At 41.8% G+C, this 10,315-nt stretch overlaps 2 non-coding genes across 2 annotated transcripts; both read right to left on the minus strand.

Annotated features, from left to right (window-relative positions):
* Positions 1 to 3,101: 3,101 nt before the first annotated feature.
* Positions 3,102 to 3,173, minus strand: trnat-cgu (transfer RNA threonine (anticodon CGU)). Its single transcript has one exon. It is a non-coding gene; the product is annotated as a tRNA-Thr (tRNA).
* Positions 3,174 to 3,622: 449 nt separating this feature from the next.
* trnaa-ugc (transfer RNA alanine (anticodon UGC)) lies at positions 3,623 to 3,694 on the minus strand. The gene has a single exon. It is a non-coding gene; the product is annotated as a tRNA-Ala (tRNA).
* Between the last annotated feature and the right edge of the window lie 6,621 nt (positions 3,695 to 10,315).

A 10,315-nucleotide genomic window follows, 5' to 3' on the forward strand; every position in this document is an offset into this window, starting at 1 on the left:
TCCCAATTAAAGATAAGGTTACATGCAAGGATGAAAAACAAAGGAGTGAATTGAACTTTAACTCCATTGAGAAAACGAAGAAATTGAACCTCTGGTTGATGAGAGCTATTTCGTTATACGGTCGGGTATTATTATCCAAAGCTGAAGGGTTATCCAGATTGGTTTATGTCTCGTTATCACTTGACTTACCCCCTAAAATTGTAAAGGACTTAGATAAGATTATTTATAGTTTTATTTGATGTGGATATATTGAAGCAACATGTCAAGACATCAGTCAGGAAGTTAAAGCTTGGTCGCAAGTAGGTATTCCAAATGGACAATAACCCCAAGCATACTTCCAAAGTTGTGGCAAAAATGACTTAAGGACAACAAAGTCAAGGTATTGGAGTGGCCATCACAAAGCCCTGACCTCAATCCTATAGAACTGAAAAAGCGTGTGCGAGCAAGGATGCTTACAAACCTGACTCAGTTGCACCAACTCTGTCAGGAGGAATGGGCCAAAATTCAGTCAAATAATTGTGAGAAGCTTGTGGAAGACCAACAGAAACGTTTGACCCAAGTTAAACAATTTAAAGGCAATGCTACCATACACTCAATTAGTATATGTAAACTTCTGACCCACTGGGAAAGTGATGAAAGAAATAAAAGCTGAAATAAATCATTATCTCTACTATTATTCTGACATTTCACATTTTTTAAATAAAGTGGTGATCCTAACTGACCTAAGACAGGGATTTTTACTAGGATTAAATGTCAGGAATGATGAAAAACTGAGTTTAAATGTATTTGGCTAAGGTGTATGTAAACATCAGACTTTAACTTTACCTAGAAGTGCACACTTCTTACATTAAAAAAAATATCTTAAAAGTAAAAGTATGAGGCTTGGTTCTCACAGAATCAGTAGGCTATTAAACAAATATTCAAACAGGCAACAGAAGCTATATCTGTCTTACTCCTGTATATATGTATACAGTACCAGTCAAAAGTTTGGACACACCTACTCATTCAAGGCTTTTCTTTATTTGTACTATTTTCTACATTGTAGAATAGTAGTGAAGACATCAAAACTATGAAATAACACACATGGAATCATGGAGGTACCAAAAAGTGTTAAACAAATCAAAATATATTTTATATTTGAGATTCTTCAAAGTAGCCATCCTTTGCCTTGATGGCAGCTTTGCACACTCTTGGCATTCTCTCAACCAGCTTCACCTGGAATGCTTTTCCAACAGTCTTGAAGGAGCTCCCACATATGCTGAGAACTTATTGGCTGCTTTTCCTTCACTCTGTGGTCCAATTCATCCCAAAACATCTCAATTGGGTGATTGTGGATGTCAGGTCATCTGATGCAGCCCTCCATCACTCTCCTTCTTGGTCAAATAGCCCTTACACAGCCTGGAGACGCAAACCAGATGGGATGGCGTATCACTGCAGAATACTATGGTAGCCATGCTGGTTAAGTGTGCCTTGAATTCTAAATAAATCACAGACAGTGTCACCAACAAAGCACCCCCACATTATCACACCTCCTCCATGCTTCATGGTGGGAACCACACATGCGGAGATCATCTGTACACCTACTCTCACAAAGACATTGTTGGAACACTGGTCCGCTCTGTTCAACTGTGGACCTGTTGTCACTGGTCCTCCTCTTGGTCTAAAAAGACAATACAGTCAATGACATACTGTATGTTGCCGTTGCTATACAGGCCTTTGAGAAGAGCTACAGTAAACAATTGGTGATTGAATATTAAGAGATGGAAGTCTGTTGTAAGGACAATTTACCCTCCAACCTCACATCATGATTTGTAGGTGTCCAGATTTTGCAGCTCTTTCAGAACATCAGCTGAACGGATTTGGGAGAAGGAGAAATGGGGAAGGCTTGGGCGAGTTGCTGTGGGGGGTGCAGTGCTGTTGACCGGGGTAGGAGTAGCCAGGTGGAAAGCATGGCCAGCCGTAGAAAAATGCTCATTGAAATTCTCAATTATGGTGGATTTATCAGTGGTGACAGTGTTTCCTATCTTCAGTGCAGTGGGCAGCTGGGAGCAGGTGTTCTTTTTCTCCATGGACTTTACAGTGTCCCAGAACTTTTTTGAGTTTGTGTTGCAGGAAGCAAATTTCTGCTTGAAAAAGCTAGCCTTGGCTTTTCTAACAGCCTGCGTACAATGGTTTCTAGCTTCCCTGAACAGCTGCATATCACGGGGGCTGTTCGATGCTAATGCAGAACGCCATAGGATGTTTTTGTGTTGGTTTGGTTTTTAACCTTATGGTCCACTTAGGAGCCTACAACAAGTCACAGTAAAACATTAACATTTTTAACCATAACATTTCAAATGTAAAAAATTCTATACAATCTATATTAACAATCTAAATGGACCAAAAAGAGACAATAGAAAAAACTTTCAATGGCAATGTGAGAAAATGATGTGAACTAGTCTGCCCCTAATTCAGGTTAATTGTGTTTTTTTTTTAAGTAGACCAGGGCGGGATCAGCCAGCGGTGGCTTCCCACATGCGGGATTTATTTGCAGTCCGGACACGGTGGGGTGAACATCTCCTGCTCTGTCTGCAGCTGGAAGGGACTGCTGCGCGAGGACTAGGCCGCCTGTGAGTGCTTTGATAAGGTGGAGCTTTTACCTAGCATAGACATACAGATGACCTGGAGCCAGTGGTTCTGGCGACGAATATGTAGCGAGGGCCAGCCGACTAGAGCATACAGGTCGCAGTGACCATATCAATACAATTGACCTTTTCTTTACACTGTTGTGATGCAAGTATATTTCCATAATATCAGCTATCTATCATAAACGTCGAACAAGGATTGTACCCATGTGCTTCAGTTAACAAAAACAGATGACTTTGCACATCTATTTAATTCTTAGAATGTCAACATTGTGGAAAGTGGGAGTTGTGCAAAACCTAATTTAACAAGTGAATAATCTCAAAAGAGAAGTTGGGGAATACTGTAGGACCATACATGTAAAGTGGCTCTATCGTAGAGATACTGCCCCTTGTGTTCAAATATTGATACAACATGATTTTTCTACAAAGTCCTCCAATTAATGTAAATTTCCATGGAATCAGAAGTCTTTTCTATAAAGGCACGGATGGGATTTGAACCCATGATCTTCGGTTTACGAGACCGACGCCTTACCACTTGGCCACCATGCCACTCTATATTGTAAAATGTATATATATTTATCAACATTCTGAAAGTAGTAGTTGTGCAAATGTGAATTTGGCACACAAACTCAGTGGAGAAAAGACCTCATACAAATATAGCATGCACTCCCCCTCTGAGCTTCCATCCCATTTAATTTGCAGATAAAACGCAATATTAATACAATGTACATTTTATATACACCACTCCATTGAAACTACAATGAAATGATAGCAGCAATTCTTAAAACAGGTACGGACAGGGATCGAAAACATGAACTTCAGTTTTTGAAAATGATGCCATAAAAGTTGGCAACCATGCCACTTCTGTTCTATAAATGTACTAACAGGGATTGAACGCATGTTCTTCAGATTACAAGACCAAATGATTTAGCACATCTCTGTTTCCTGCTTAGAATTTCAACATTCTGGAAAGTAGAAGTTGAGTCTTTGCAAAAAAACAGAGAAGCTGGGGATTGAACCCAGGACCTCATACATGCAAAACATGCTCTCTACCACTGAGCTACACCCCCTTTCTGGGAAAGAAAAAAATGTTTCTTGTTTTTTTAAATTTCTCCTTTCTTTAACCAGGTAAGCCAGTTAAGAACAAGTTCACATGCACAACTGCGACCTGGCCAAGATAAAGCAAAGCAGTGCAACACAAACAACAAACAAGCGCACAGTCAATAACAAAATAGAAGGGATTTTTTTTTAAAGGCAATAAATAGGCCATAGTAGCGAAGTAATCACAATTTAGCAAATGAACACTGATAGATGAGCAGAAGATGATGTGCAAGTAGAAATACTGGTGGGCAAAAGTGCAGAAAGTAAATTAAAACCACATGGCTATGAGGTAGGTAGATTGGGTGGGCTATTTACAGATGGGCAATTTACAGCTGCAGCGATCGGTTAGCTGCTCAGATAGCTGATTTTTAAAGTTAGCAGTGTTGCCAACTCCTCAGTAAGGAAAGTAGATATTGGCTGTCCTAAAAGTCGCTAGAAGTCACGAAATGACGTCATCTCCTAATTCGCATAATTGGCCATGATCGTGTAATTGTGATGGATGCTGTAGGAGAGAGGAATAATGCCGTGGGAGAGACAAGAAGTGAGTAAAGAACACCCTAAATATGTTTAGAATGTCAAATGAACTTTCTTCTGTCGATTCTTGCTTTTTTTAACGTCACAATTCCAACCCTCCTCCTTTATCCGGGCTTGGGACCAGCAAAAGTGACCCAAAAGAGACACTCTGGCGGAACAACTTAGTTTTTAATTGTATTTTTTTGTTTCGTTTTCTTAATTTGGTTTGCTTTTTAACCTTATGGTCCACTTAGGAGCCTACAACAAGTCACAGTAAAACATTAACATTTTTAACCATAACATAAAAAATTAAAAATTCTATACCATCTACATTAACAATCTAAATGGACCAAAAATAGACAATAAAAAAACTTTCAATGGCAATGTGAGAAAATGATGGGAACTAGTCTGGCCCTAATTCAGGTTAATTAAGTAGGCCAGGGAGGGCTTCTAACATGCGCGATTCATTTGCAATCTGGGCGCGGAGGGGTGAACATATCCTGCTCTGACTGCAGCTGGAAGGGACTGCTGTGCGAGGACTAGGCCGCCTGTGAGTGCTTTGGCACGGGGATGGGGCCCACGCCAGCACCCGCTGCTCGTTGAGATGAGTAAGAACGATACGTGCTTTCACTTCAGAGTCGACAAAGTCTCCAATAACACCAGAAAAAGTCGCTAGATTTGTCGCTAGTCACTTTTTTGAAATTGTGTCGCTAGAGGGGTCTGAATACTTGCTAAATACATCGACTAAGTCACTAAGTTGGCAACACTGAAAGTTAGTGAAGGAAATATAAGTCTCCAGCTTCAGCAATTTTTGCAATGACCAGTGAGATATACCTGCTGAAGCGCGTGCTACGGGTAGGTGTTGTTATCGTGACCAGTGAGCTGAGATAAGGCGGAGCTTTACCTAGCATAGACTTACAGATGACCTGGAGCCAGTGGTTCTGGCGACGAATATGTAGCGAGGGCCAGCCGACTACGAGGTTTCTGTGTTATGCAGTATAGTCCGTTACCATATATGTGATTGAATATTATCTGCTGTTGGCTTGTGTGAATGTATGTAGGTGTAATGCAACATCGCTGACTTGAAACATTGTTAACAGTTTTAGGGCCATGGGCCTTTCTCATGATGGAAAAATACAGAATAACATAAAAACGGACACATACAGAACGTAGTGTAGCAAACCACAGACTGTTTTTGTTAGAACTCAAACTTAACAATAACAGAAACCACATATGTGATAACGGTATCTAGGGAATGAGCGCATAGATACTCCACACAGCAACATTTACATCTATCAACTGGAGCGCCCGGGGGCTGGTACCAGCTCGTACGACAACAATCAACGATAGGCTGGGTGAGTCTAAACCACACCCAGTCTCTACTCTGACAGGCCGGCTCGGAAGCAGGAACTTTTTCTGTCAGAGTATATTTATAATATCTTTGTCAAGAACAAGTCAGTTCTCTGTTTGCCCTGCGAGGTGGGACAGAGAGCCCGTATATACGAAAATTGCATTTACCACTTATTGCTTAGCTAATAAAAAATACGTAGTATACAATCGGTGACTCATTGTCATATTTATCCTGATACCAGATTCGAATTGATGCGACTCTAACACAACGCAAGAATTATGGGTTCGATTCCCGGGAGCACCCATACGTAAAATGTATACGTGCATGGTCATTGCTTTGTCCCGCAACGAACTATTGTTGATACAGACGACTCTTTGCAGAAGCTTCCGTACGTGTCCTTGATCAACCAACTCAAACGAAAATAACGTTTCCACTTAACAGCGACATATTCAGTGTCTCTAGGAACAATACTTTGCGGGACGAAGCAAGCATGATCGTATCTAAGTAGCTTTGGGTAAAAGTTATTGCTAAATGGCTTATATACAGAACCAGTGCAGTGGTGGAAAAAGTCCCCAATTGTCATACATGACTGAGTCATTTTCTATTAAGGTATCTTTACTTTTACTCAAGTTAAAGTCACCCAGTAAAATACTAGAGTAATAGTCTAAAAGTATTTGGTTTTAAATATACTTAAGTATCAAAAATGTAATTGAATAAAATATACTTATAAACCTATAAATCCTTTCCAATTTCTTATATTAATAAGCAAACCAGACGGCACCATATTCTTGTTTTTTTCCTTTTATTGATAGCCAGGGGCTCCAACAGACATAATTGACAAATTAAGCACATATAGATTAGAATGTTAGATTAGAACATTGTGCAAGGTTATTGTCCATTGTGCCAATGAAGCTGTTCTTATGCTACACCCTCGGGAGTGTGGTGTCAGGAAAATAACCTCACGCTCAACGTCAACAAAACAAAGGAGATGATCGTGGACTTCAGGAAACAGCTGAGGGAGCAATCCCCCTATCCACATCAATAGGACAATAGTGGAGAAGTTGAACGTTTTAATTTCCTCGGCATACACATCACGGACAAATATAAATCAAATCAAATGTATTTATTTAGCCCTTCGTTCATCAGCTGATATCTCAAAGTGCTGTACAGAAACCCCGCCTAAAACCCCAAACAGCAAGCAATGCAGGTGTAGAAGCACGTTGGCTAGGAAAAACTCCCTAGAAAGGCCAAAAGCTAGGAAGAAACAGTGAGGAACCAGGCTATGAAGGGTGGCCAGTCATCTTCTGGCTGTGCCGGGTGGAGATTATAATAGAACATGGCCAAGATGTTCAAATGTTCATAAATGACCAGCATGGTCAAATAATAGGTCTGGGACAGGTAGCATGTCCGGTGAACAGGTCGGGATTCCATAGCCGCAGGCAGAACAGTTGAAACTGGAGCAGCAGCACAGCCAGGTGGACTGGGGACAGCAAGGAGTCATCATGCCAGGTAGTCCTGAGGCATGGTCCTAGGGCTCAGGTCCTCCGAGAGAGAGAAAGAAAGAGAGAATTAGAGAGAGCATACTTAAATTCACACAGGACACCGGATAAGACAGGAGAAGTACTCCAGATATAACAAACTGACCCTAGCCCCCTGACACAAACTACTGCAGCATAAATACTGGAGGCTGAGACAGGAGGGGTCAGGAGACACTGTGGCCCCATCCGATGATACCCCCGGACAGGGCCAGACAGGAAGGATATAACCCCACCCACTTTGCCAAAGCACAGCCCCCACACCACTAGGGGTATAGCTTCAACCACCAACTTACCATCCTGAGACAAGGCCGAGTATAGCCCACAAAGATCTCCGCCACGGCACAACCCAACGGGGGGCGCCAACCCAGACAGGAAGATCACATCAGTGACTCAACCCACTCAAGTGACGCACCCCTCCTAGGGACAGCATGAAAGAGCACCAGTAAGCCAGTGACTCAGCCCCTGTAATAGGGTTAGAGGCAGAGAATCCCAGTGGAAAGAGGGTAACCGGCCAGGCAGAGACAGCAAGGGCGGTTCGTTGCTCCAGTGCCTTTCCGTTCACCTTCACACTCCTGGGCCAGACTACACTCAATCATATGATCCACTGAGGAGATGTGTCTTAAGTAAAAAGACTTAAAGGTTGACACCGAGTCTGCGTCTCTCACATGGGTAGGCAGACCATTCAATAAAAATGGAGCTCTATAGGAGAATGCCCTGCCTCCCTTATGGATGTCACTAGTTAAAGAGGAGGAGAAACATATATATTTTTTTACCTAAGGCTTGAAACAATTGAGACATGGATTATGTATGTGTTCCATTCAGAGGGTGAATGGGCAAGACACAATATGTGCGTGCCTTTAAACGGGGCATGGTAGTACGTGCCAGGGGTACCAGTTTGTGTCAAGAACTGCAACGCTACTGTGTTTTTTTACGCTCAACAGTTTCCCGTGTGTATCAAGAATGGTCCACCACTCAAAAGACATACAGCCAACTTGACACAACTGTGGGAAGCACTGGAGTCAACATGGGCCAGCATCCCTGTGAATGTGTTGTACACTCAGTACATTAATTGTATTGGTACCGTGTTCTTGCCGTAACCTGTAAAGCTGGAGCAGCCTGCGAGGCAGGGGGGGGGGGGGGTGTAGGTGATGCCGTTGTCTGAACACACAGGGTCCCACTCCCCAGCCAAGCAGGAGCAGTCTCTGTTAAACTCTGACAACAGGCTGCCATCATACAGAGACAATGGCTGGTAATAATTATGTTAAAATAATTTTTGCTGAACTATCATTGACACAGGCACAGTGACAAAACAGCCAGGAATCCGGGCTCAGTAACAACCATACTGAATATTCCCACAAGAGGGAGCCCCGGCAAAAGCCCATGTGTGTTTTGGTCTAACTCTCCCTCATATTCCACTGATCAAAACTTTTGTTTTAATCAACCCACCCACCAACCAACCAATCAGATGTCATATTTACTCGTTGTAGGACATGGTCTGACCAGCCACCTGAACGTTGTCACACTTAGTGCCAGACTGCAGAGGGAGGAGGAGGTTGGCTGTGAAGGAGGTGACGAAAGACAGCTGGGCTCCAGACACAACCCCAAGCTTATACCTCTTCATCAGTAGACCTCCCAGGAATATCCCCACCGCACCCACAGGCAGGTTCAACTCACCTGGAAAAGTTATACTCACACGTCTTTAGTGCTACCAGTGTGCTGGAGATTCAATTCCACTCATGTTCAACAAACCTACAGGGGATGGGAGAGAACGAAAAAAGTGTATTTATTGCCATTCAACATCAGTACTGCGGGGATGGAACATTGAGACAGGCAGCCCAATTCAGTCATTTTTTTGAGTAACCAATCAGAAATGCTCTGAAAAAGAGCTGATATGAAAATATCTAACGTGATAATTTCCCATCATTATTCAACAGACGAATGGGTCTCCAGTTGTCTATATAAAGAGTATCCTTATTAAGTTTGGGAATCAAAGTAATTACACCTTGTTTTAAGGAAGCCGGAAACTCCCCATTTTCTATTGATTCGTGAAACATAGCAAGAATGAAAGGAATCAATTTATCATTGAATGCTTTATAAAACTCGCTTATTAAACCATCATTTCCAGGGGACCTATTGTCCTTAAGGCTTTTAATACAGTCTTTTATCTCAATTTCAGATAACTCATCACAAAAATCACAAAAATCATTATCTATCTTCTTAGCAATGTTTGCAACACGTCATGCTCTATCAACTGAGCTACGAAGGAGCACGTCGACGTCACTAGAATGATGACAAGCAATTTTAACGGATTCTAAAGGGAATCCTAGAATTCCAAACTAATTTCTATGGCAACTGTTGGGGAATAATCAGAATTAGGTGTTTTATATTCATCATATGTTTGTAAGTTACTTCTCAACAGAATGTTATTTTTGTATAATACTGTGGCGGGGTTGCAGTATCTGTTCTAAGTTGTTTGGGCCGGAGAGAGGGGAGAGGTCAAGGTGTCATCATGTGTAAACATATCTTTTGCTCCACTGTGTCTGTGTGCCAGTCACTCCCTACTTTTCCCATCGGGGAGAGGAGGATGGCAGTGTCTGGAATCATTCTATGCTCCCTCTTTTGTTGCTCCTATCTTAACCTATAGCCTCACTCTCCTCTCCGTGAGCTTGTCCAGGATTGGTTGTATTTAGAATTGGTTGTATCTAAATGACAATTTGATATATATCGTAGGGTGGGGGTAATGTCTTGGTACCATTTTGTACCAAGGACGAAATAAGAGCTTTGTTTAGGAGACCAAACTGAACGATAATTTATAGCCAACTCTGTCTGGCTAGGGGATACTCCTCTCTGAAGTAAAGTCTTTCTTTGTGTAAGTTCCTAAGACCTGTGGTTTGTCATGTCGTCTAGGGGGGGTGGATCTTTGCTATAAAGGATCCCATTTGCCATTATGTTGGGACTCTCAACTTTTCATTAGAGATACTGAACTGTTGAAAGTCAAAATGCTATTGCAAAAGCTTAATTATTATTAAAGGTGAAGATTAAGCATAAAACTTCCTCTAAATAGAGGAAATTTCCACGACACGACACAGTTGTCAATTTTGTAAACAATCATTTTCGAACGTGTGTTGCCAAGAGACATCTAACCGACGTTCTATGGAATGTTTTTTGTGCGAAAAAAAAACAACTTC

Source organism: Oncorhynchus kisutch, linkage group LG20 (assembly GCF_002021735.2).
Source record: "Oncorhynchus kisutch isolate 150728-3 linkage group LG20, Okis_V2, whole genome shotgun sequence".
Classification (NCBI taxonomy): Eukaryota; Metazoa; Chordata; class Actinopteri; order Salmoniformes; family Salmonidae; genus Oncorhynchus; species Oncorhynchus kisutch.